We start from the raw sequence: 10,785 nt of genomic DNA, 5'->3' as shown, positions 1-10,785 counted from the left end.
CATTATGCTCCAGTCTGCCACAGTGCAATTTTAGCAATCAGGTATGTCTCTGTTTATGATCTGCCCCCAGGCTAGGACCTTGGTGAGATCCTCTTTTTCTAGTGTGGTCTCTAAGTGTAGTAGATAAAAGGTAAAGAATTTGTGTGACTATGTTTGAGGAAGAAAGTTGAAAACTGTAGGCCTATCTGCTATGAGATTGTTGGACCTTTACAAAAATCTTAATTTGGGGGAAATCTAAGATCTGTGTCAAACAGATTTTTAATAAACTTTTAATGAAAGTTATTACAGGAGGCAATCAAGAAAGAGACAATGCTCGAACCTCCCCCTAGCACATAGGGACTTCTCCAGAATTAAAGATATGAAAGAACATGGCCATGGCCCCAAAGCACGAAATTTGATTTGCTGGGATGACAAAAATTTAACCTGGGGACAAGGGGGGAGGAAAGGTGAAATATAAGAGGAAATGATCATTAGGAAAGTCCCCTCCTGGTTGATAAGTTCCCAGTTGACTTAATGAGATTTCAAGCTATTGGTCTTTGTCTTAAGAGTGCTTCTAATGGAGGTAGATGCCATTTTGCTGAGACAAAACAGAGAGCTCCTATAATTAATTACCAAAAATGAGGTCTTACTCTAAGATAATTTAGGGAAACAGGAACAACTTTTTTACAGAGGAGTTTCCCCTACCCCATAATCTATAAAAGCAAGTTGATTTTGATTTTCTCACTTTCCTATATATAGGAATAGTAATAATCATCGCTAAAAGAATATGATAAAAATGCCATGTGTTTGCCCAGTTTGCCAAAGATGGCTGGACCTTAGATTCTTGATTGTTTTCTGACTTCCTGATTCCTTTTCTAAGCACAAGTCAAAGAGTTTCGAGTTCCTAAAAATAGACTTTTCAGACAAATTGACCAGCATGCCTTTCTCTGAACATAACATTTCATGTCCTATCTCCATTATACAGGTCCCCATCCTCTATGCCTGCAATGCCTTCCCTCCTTAACCCCACCTTGAAACTTTAAATTCCTTCAAATTTTAGCTCGTCACTTCCATCAGAAAACCAATGTTAACCCCCCCCCCATTTCAGGTAATATTTGCCCAAAATTATTCTACATGTAAATTGCATACAATTTTCTCTATGTATGCCATTTCTTTCCCATAGGATGTAAGCTCCTTAAGGGTGAAGACTGCGTCACTTTTGTCTTCGTAACATCATTTTTTTTAATGCCTCAATTCACTTTTAATGATTAGAATTTTTAAAATAGATCCTAATTCAGATCTTTCTACATTTCTTTTGAATTGGTTCACATATTTAATGAGTTTCTATGACATAAATTTCTCATATTTATATAAGAATATATACATGAGATGGACAAATTTCCTTTGTTTATACTTCTTATATTTTTGATATGCTCAAATCAGAATTGCAGAACATAAAAGTTGGATGGGCCCTTTGTTACTGTCCAGTAAAACTCACACCTGAAAAATAATCCCCTCTACAACATATTTTCATAAGCGACCATTTCCCTTAGAAACTTCTAATGCAGAGGGCCTAGCTGCCCAAGGCAGTACATTCCACATTTCTATTGTGAGAATGCTTCCAGACTTGTTATTATCCAGCCTAAAATATTTGCTTTTCTCTCTTTTTAAAAAATTTTGTCTATAGTTATTTTATTTTCTCCCCTATTTTTTATGATTTTTTTTTGTTTTAAACATTCACTTCCATAAGATTGTGAGTTCCAAATTTTCTCCCCATCTCTCCCCTCCCCCATTCCAAGACTGAATGTAATTTAATAGAGACTCTACGTGTACATTCATATTAAACCTATTTTCATATTAGGCATGTTGCAAAGAATTAGAACCAATGGGAGAAACCATAAGAAAGAAGAAACGAAAGAGAGAGAGAGAGAGAGAGAGAGAATGCAAATAATATGCTTCAATGTGCATTTAGACTTGATAGTTCTTTTTCTGGATGTGGACAGCATTTTTCTTTATGAGTCTTTTGGAGTTGTTTTAGATCCTTGCATTGCTAAGAAGAGATAAGTCTATCAAAGTTAGTTATCATACAACGTGACTGTTACAATATGTTCCTGGTTCTGCTCACTTCACTCAGCATCAGTTCATATATGTCTTTCCAGGTTTTTCTGATGTCCACCTGCTTATCATTTCTTATAGCATAATAGTATTCCATTATATTCATATACCCCAACTTGTTCAGCCATTTCCCAGTTGCTGGGTATCCCCTCAATTTTCAATTCTTGGTCACCACAAAAAGAGCTGCTATAAATACTTTTTGTACATGTGGGTCCTTTTCCCATTTGTATGACCTCTTTGGGATATAGACCTAGAAGTGGTATTGCTGGTCAGAGTATATGTATAGTTTTATAGCCCTTTGGGCATAGTCCCAAATTGTTCTCCAGAATGGTTGGATCAGTTCACAACTCTAACAACAATGCATTATTGTTCCAATTTTACCACATCTTCTCCAACATTTATCATTTTCCTTTTGTGTCATATTAGCCAATCTCAGAGTTGCTTTAATTTGCATTTCTCTAATCAATAGTGATTCAGAGAATTTTTTATCAGTTATTTGTTGTTTATTCAATATTTAGGATTAGTATGACACTTTAGGAATTGGTTGCATTGTTGTACATACACAGATCTTTTTATACAATATGGAAATTTACAATTATTGATATGTGTGTGTGTGTGTGTGTGTGTATGTGTGTGTGGAGACAAAAATCAGGTCCTCTGGAAATGTGATGCATGGGGCCATGCTGTAAGAGCCCTAATGGAGAGGAACACAAGGTAATCAATGCATCAATAAAGAATTACTAGTGTATGGTGTCTTGTAGCCAGGAGTGTTGTCTTCTGGACCTATGGGAACCTGTAGTACCTACATACAAGGCAGGTAGTTTATATACCTGTGGGGAACTATCTGCTTGACACCAACTACTAAGACTATACAAGTCATATCCAGCATCATATACAAACATCAACAGAGTTTAAACAAATAGTCATACTCTACTATTCTCCATTTCTCATTTTAGGAAGAGTATAGAGTGTGTTCACAGGTTTTACATTTCTGGTGTTCAATCACTAATCAGAGGAAGGATTTGACCTATTTGAAAAGCGCATCATACATAACCTCTTAACCACCATTATGTTCTATTGATGGCAGCACATTAAAAGGTTGTAAAATTTCACCTCCTTCTGGTTCCCCCAAAGAGTATCTGCACTCTTCCTTAAATGGCTCTCCTCCTCTGGATTGAGGTTTACCTTCACCACATCTGAAATGCCATTCTGCCCCAAGATACATGGGACACTAAGGAAGACATCCTCATTAATGCTGTATAGGCCCTTAATCATGGTGGAAATAGGATGCAGTCTTCCTAAGATTCTTCATAATGCTTTCTGCCAGATCTGCCACAGACAAGCCAATGGCCCAGGAAGTATAGCCCTTCAGCTTGATCACCTCATAAGCACTTTCAACCACCTCTTTATGAACTTCTTTCCAATTTTCTGAATCAGCATCAGTTCCTATTTGAAGATTAACATTCTTCAGAGACACACTGGCAAGATTCACACCACTCCACACAGGAACACTGGAGTCTCCATGTTCACCAATGACCCATCCATGACAGCTTGAAGAATGGACACCAAGTCTCTCCCCCATCAGGTAACAGAAATGGGCAGAATCCAGATTGCAACCACTTCCAATAACACAGTTTTTAGGAAAGACACTTAGCTTCCAGGCCACATATGTCAAAATATCCATTGGATTGGAAACAATAAGCAGCTTGCAGTTAGGGCTGTATTTAACAATATTGGGAATGATGAATTTAAAGATATTCACATTACGCTGGACCAAATTAAGACGACTTTCTCCCTACTGTTGACGTGCCCCAGCCATAACAATAACAAATTTTGAGTTTGCAGTTACACTGTAGTCTTTTCCAGAAACAATCTTTGGCGTTTTGAGGAAAAGGCTGCCATGTTGGAGATCCATCATCTCTCCCTTTAGTTTGTCTTCTATTACATCAACTAAGGCAAGTTCATCAGCCAAATCCTTTGTTAAGATACTGATGGCACGTGCCATGCCAACTGCACCAACCCTAACAACAGTGATCTTGTTCTGTGGAACATGTTCCTCCTTCAGGACATTCAAAATCAGCTGATCCTTAATAGTAGATGACATTTTGGGGGATATTGAGGTTGCTGGTCAGGCTTTGAAAGTTGTGAGATATATGTGAAACCACTGCTCCCAGAATTGCGCTGATTTAGAGCATTTTTTCATGTGACTATAGATAGCTTTAATTTCTTCATCTGAAAACTGCCTGTTCGTATCCTTTGACCATTTATCAATTGGGGAATGGCATGTATTCTTATAAAATTGACTCAGTTCTCTCTATATTTGAGAAATTAGGCCTTTATCAGAGACATTGTAACCTCATACTTTAGCAAGGTGCCTAGAACATGTTGTTCAGTCATGTCTGACTCTTCATCACTCCATGAACCATAGCACACCAGAGCTTTCTCCCCTAGACTATCTCATGCAGCCTGTCCAAGTTGCTTCTGTTACACTTTCTGCCCATCTCATTCTCTATCCTGGATCATAGTAGGTTATTAATGCTTGACCGACAAATTGCTATTGAATATAAATGAATTATAAAGGGTCTTGAGTGTGGGATGGCTAAGTTGAAACTTTACTCAGGAGACAATAGGGATTCATTGAAGGTATGAGCTGAAGGAGTAACATGAACAGATCTATACATCCTGAATATGAATTGGGATCATAACTTTGATGTAAATATGGAAGGAATCTTAGAAACTATCCAATCTAGCACCACTTCATATTATATAAGGAAACCAAGGCTGAGAGAGGTTAATAATTTTCCCAGTGTCACTCAAGCAAAAAGCAGAAGAGCCAGGATTCAAACCAGAGTTCTCACTTCAGAATCATGGAGGCATGGAGGCTCAAAATAGTCTTGTACTAGGATAGGAACAATGTAAATAAAAGGCAATAGATTTCTCCTCCTTGGAAATTCTCAGGCAGAGGCTGCATGACCACCTGTAAGGAATACTGTACCTATACTGTACTGTACAGGTTGAAATAGATGTTGTCTAAGGTTCCCTCTAACTGAGATTCTATGGGACAGAAAAGAGAGGTCATACAGGGGAAGGACATAGAGCTGAGGGATATATCCTTGATTCCTAGGGCTCAGGGAGCTTAGGAGGTGTCACTAACAGTAAATCAACTGATCACACAATCAATAAGCATTTATTAAGCACTTATTGTATGCCAGGCACTGGCAATCTTTCCATACCTTGCACATTCAAACTGTTGGCCTTTTTGTTGAAAGTTACAGTTACTGTTTGCCAACAAACCTCTGTTTGTATTGGAAGTCTTCCTCTTAGACTTCCAGTTGGCCCAATGTCCTATTTTCAAGAACAATCTCTAGACCCCTTACCCACCCACCCCCTTCCCTAGAGCCCCAGCCCTACCTCCGCTAATCTCTGACTACTACATGCCAGGTCAGTCTGCCTGCCATAGTGGTTCTGTACCCACTCCCAGCCAAGTTGTCTCTTTGGAAATTGGGCTCCAGTGTGTCTGAAGCATTTCCTACACCACCCACCCCCACTGCTCTTTGTAGTTACCCCACTTAAGCTCAACACAAAACAGCTGCCTAGGGATCCCTGCTGTCCATCATCCCCTGTGTCCTGCCTGGCACAGCCTAACTATAGTAATCAACTGTGCCTTTCTTTTTATGAATTGACTCTAGTCCAAGATATTGAAGTTGATGAGCTCCTATGTTACCATATTCTCCTACATGTGGCCTGTAAGTGGATGAAATAAAGACTCACTGATTTATACCAATTTAATTAAATTAACATTTGTCAAGTGCCCACTATATGCCAAGCTTTTGGAAGACAGGTACCCAAAGTGGATGTTTCCTGTCTTATTTTCCAAAGACAAACATTACCAAAGCATGCTTTTGGCCTTTTTCTCCAGCTCCCTCCCTGACACAGTTCTGCGGATTTTAATGGAAAAGGATAGCAAATGGAACAGAGAGATTGCCGCTAACACTATCATGTACAGACATATGTCAATTTTAGTGGAAGTCAAGTATATTTTGTATATACCTCCTATGTTTTAAATACGAAGTACTGAGATACAGAAACAAGAACCACAGAATTTCAGAATTGCAAAGAATATCAGAAGTCATGTGATTTAACTGCTACCTGAAGAATATGCCCCATAAAACATCCATGATCAATGATCATTATTCTTCTTCCCAAAGACATGTTTGGGTGAGGGAAGATCAATTCCCACCCCCACCCCCAAGGCCCATTTCACTTTTGAACAGCTCTAATTGTTTGGAAGTTTTCCCTCTCATTTTACTGAAATTTGCTTCTCTATAACTTCCACCCACTGCTCCAAGAGAAATAAAGCTAATCCCTCTTCCTCAGGGCAGCCCTTCAAAGATAGTCATCAGGTTCCCCCAGAATATTCTCCTCTCCTCTCCTTTTCCTCCTCTCTTCCCTCTACTCTCTCACTCTACTCTCTTCTCCCCTCTATCTTTCTCTCTTCTTTTCTCTCCTCTTCCCTCCCTCCACTACCCTTCCTTTCCTCTCAGCTAACCAGAACTGATTCTATCTTTGGCCAGCCCCTAGGTTGCTGGGTCAATGGATCTGAGTGGGTAAGGGGAGAAGAAGCTTTGTTTGTCTTGAGGCCATAGACGAGACTTGAGATGACCTTTCTGGTGCTTTGCTTGTGTTCTGTGGTATCCCAAGTACATTAAACAGTTCAGGGCTGGATAAGTTTCCTGTCCATGCCAAGGGAAGGAGAAAGTGATTCGGCCAGGGTTTTGATTTGTTTTTGTTTTTTGTTTGTTTGGTACTTTGCTGAGCAGAGAGGCAAAGAATCTTCTGTGAAGAACAAAACTTGGAGAGTTAGAGGCGTGGGAGACCAAGAAAGAGATCACAACTTCTCAAAGACTGTCCAGGGCCTTCTACATAGTGTTGTTAGTCCTTTGATTTTATCCCATGCCTTTGTGTCATTTTTGGCTCTTAATTATGTATCATTTAGAGGTGTTGGGGAAAGGAAAAGTGAATGGAGCAGGTCATTTTGTTGTTGTTGTTAAAATGGATTGGGGGAGATAAAAGAACAAGAGTTCAAAGTCCAGACGCTTAACTTAAAAAAAAAATCATTGACAATATAAATGAGCACTACTTCCTTACCTTCTCTTCCTTTCTTCTCCTCTCCCCTCCCCTCCTTTTCTCTCCTCTCCTCTTTTCTCCTCTCCTTTCTTCTCCTCTTCCTTCCCTCCTCTCCTTTCCCCTCACCTCTCTTGTCCTCTCTAGGCACAATAAGTTCCTTCAAATGAACATGTTATGATTCCAAGAGCCTTTAACATCCAATTTGCTCTCCACCATAACCTTTCTAGTTATCAATGTCCTTCCTAATTATAACAATAATTAAAACTTCATCATGATGTAGAGTGGGTTCTGAACTCCAACACTGTTCTAATGGCAAAGTATCCCTAGCTATGTACAGAAAGACCCATTGTCAGAAGTTTTGATACTGGGTGACTAATTATTTGGTTATGGATAGCCATGAAATAATAATAACAATTCATAGAGGGTTTGATAATATACAAAAATTTCTACTTACAACAATTCTTTGATATAAGCAGTAGACATTTTATAGATAAGACTGCTGAGAATCAGAAACAGTAAATGGAACCCTATGGAATGCCTCCCTGTAGCGTCAGCCCCTCACAGTCAGCTCCTCTGCCATTCCTCACTAGTCAGTATCCAGAGAAATCAATGCCACTATTTATGAAAGTAATATTTAATTATCTTAAAAAATACAGATAATTGTATAATCTCTTGATGGTGATGTTCAATCATTTTCTGTCATGTTTGACTTCATGATCCCATTTGAGGTTTTCTTGGCAAAGATACTGGAATGGTTTGCCATTCCTCCTCCAGCTCATTTTATGGATGAGGAAATTAAAGCTAACAGGAATAAATGACTTGCCCAGGATCACACAGATAATGAATGTCTGAGACCAGATTTGACTCAGATCCTCCAGCCTCCAAGGCCCACACTTTATCTACTCTGCCACCTAGATGCCCCTGTATCAGCTTGCTAGCATATATTTTAAAATGCCTCAATGAAGAATATTTTTATCAAATAAATAGAAGAAAGGCTTAGAGACAAAAAATGGGTTTAATTATACAAAGATTAAAGAACTTGCACAACAAAACATTATCTCTGAAATAAAAAGAAAAGGAAGAGATTGGAGAATATATTTGCAGTAAATATATCAGATAAAGTTCTAGCATCCAGATTCTGTAAGGAAATGATGCATACCTAAAAAATAAATATGCATTACCTAGTAGAAAAATAGTCAAAAGACAATAGGTTTCAATGTAAAAATGAGGAAGTTATTAATAACCACACAGCAAGGTGCTCAAATTCACTAGCAGTCAGGGAAAAGCAAACCAAGGCAACCAGAAGGGCTATCACATGAAAGAGTGTTTAAATTTGCTTTGTTTGTTGTGAGAGTCAAAGTAGGAGCAATCTGGAGGAGTTGCAGATTTCGACGTAGATTTGATGTCAAGAAAAAGTTCCTAATAAGAGCTATCCAAATATGGAATGGGTTATCTCAGGAGATGATTGGTTTCTCCTCATTAGAGGTCTTCAAGAAGAGAATGGCTGAACATTTGTTGGGTTTATGGTCAGAAGGATTAGACTTAATGGCCATTGAAAGTTCTGACAATTCTGAAATTCTGTGATTCTGATTCTCTGTACAACCCTGGCACCTAAAAATCTGGTGAATGGAGACTTGGTAAAAACTCCTAAAGCAATCCAAGTTAGGACCTACACAGAAATGTCCAAAAAGGGATTCATGCTGAGAGAAATAGAATTCACTTCAGAAAACAGGTACAACCTAGAGGAAATTGGTCATCCTGGAACTCAGTCCTTCATGGAAGAATTCAGATCTACCCAAAAGTCCACTGTGGCTAGAGAGGCACTGGGTCCTAGGAAGAAGTAGTCACGATTCTTGATTGACTGGGAGACTTATGGCTGTGAAGAAGGAGAGGCCGAGAACAGTCAAGGTAGAGACTTTTAGTAGAGAACAGGAGGGCCCCAGGGCTATAGGCATGTGAGGAGCAACCAGAACCCAAATATGTCCCTTGATTCCCAACACCTGTTCCTCCAGGGACCCTTAAAAACCCACTTCTCAGCTGAGCTCAAGTCGTGTCCCTCCAGGGTGACAAAGAATTTGTACATTCTATCACCTAGGCTGATCTGCTTTGCTTGCCCGATTGCCATTTTACTTGATTGCTTTGATAAATGTTTTGTTATTGTTGTTTTTGTTTTCTGAGTCTTTTTGTATAATAAGTGTATGGTAGGGAGGGGAAACTAAACCACCTGCAATAAGCTGTTACCCTTCAAGTCTGGGGTGGAATTACTTCCTCTGCCCCCACCCAAGTGACCAGGGCAAGTGACTTTTATCTTGACCCACACAAAAAAAAGAAATGTACCCCTTAATTTCAAATATCTGATAGATAATGGTTTGCTATAATCACAATCCCAATACCTTTCTTATAGATAGAAGAGAGAGGGAGTGACCAACCATGGCCATTCTCTTCCTCCCCATAGAGGTGGAACGCCAATGGAGTGGGGTGTTCCAGAGCTCTCTATAGCTGTACTACATATGGACTGCCCAGTTTTATGTGACAGAGTACAGATAAGTTACACATGTATCTTTTAGAGAAAAAAAAATTAAACTATGTGAGGCAGATTCAGAATGCAATAGGCAAGAAGTAGGATAAATCCATGTGTCCTGGAATATTTGGGGAAGGCTTTATGGATAAAGTGGGACTTCAAGCTGAGTCTTAAAGGATGGGGAGAATTTGAAGAGTCAAGAACCAGAGCAAGAGGGTCACTCAAGAGAAGGGAAACAGCACGAACAAGGTGCAGATGAGAGATAATGAGGAGAACAATATGACCAGAGCAGCTACTGTTGGGAGCTACAATTAGAAAGGTCTTATATGACAAAACTGTAGAGAATTGTCTTCCCAGTTTCTGCCCTCCTGGGTTATTAACTGCGAGAGAGACAGACAGACAGACAGACAGAGACAGACAGAGAGAGAGAGACAGAGACAGAGACAGAGAGAGAAAGAAAGAGAGAGAGATGGATAGAGAGATAAACAAATAAATATATATATGTACATGTGCATATGTACATATGTATTCATGTGTATATATGCATACATATTTATCTATTATATGCATGTGTATGTGTATATATGCATGTATTTCTATATAAATGTGTATATATGCATGTGCATGTGTATATAGTTTAGATATCTATATATATTACGCATGTATTATATATGTAACCAACATAGTATTGTATAATAACAATTTCCACTTTAATATCAGTAAGTTTGTCTCAATATCCCTCAAAGTTAACCATGTATTTGGTGTTGTTGTTTAATCATTCCAGTCTTGTTTAACTCTTCATGACCCCATTTAGCATTCTCTTACCAAAGATACTAGAGGGGTTTTCCATTTCCTTCTCCAGATCATTTTGCCGATGAGGAAATTGAGGCAAATAGGGTCAAATGACTTGTCCAGATTCACACAGCTAGTAAGTGTCTGAGGCTGGATTTGAACTCATGAAGATAAGTCTTCCTGACTCCAGGCCTAGCACTCTATCCATTCAACTTAAACTCATTTTACTTATGGGAAATTAAAGCCCAGAA

The 10,785-nt window shown here is 38.9% G+C and overlaps 1 pseudogene; it reads right to left on the bottom strand.

Annotated features, from left to right (window-relative positions):
• Positions 1 to 3,153: 3,153 nt before the first annotated feature.
• Positions 3,154 to 4,246, bottom strand: LOC138173627 (L-lactate dehydrogenase A chain pseudogene; annotated as a pseudogene).
• Positions 4,247 to 10,785: the final 6,539 nt, after the last annotated feature.

The sequence above is a fragment of the Petaurus breviceps genome, unplaced genomic scaffold (assembly GCF_028583685.1).
Source record: "Petaurus breviceps papuanus isolate PSGF00001 unplaced genomic scaffold, PetGlider_PUasm1.0 63, whole genome shotgun sequence".
Classification (NCBI taxonomy): domain Eukaryota; kingdom Metazoa; phylum Chordata; class Mammalia; order Diprotodontia; family Petauridae; genus Petaurus; species Petaurus breviceps.
Note: the sequence above shows the minus strand (reverse complement) of the source record. Positions and strands in the feature narration are given on the sequence as shown.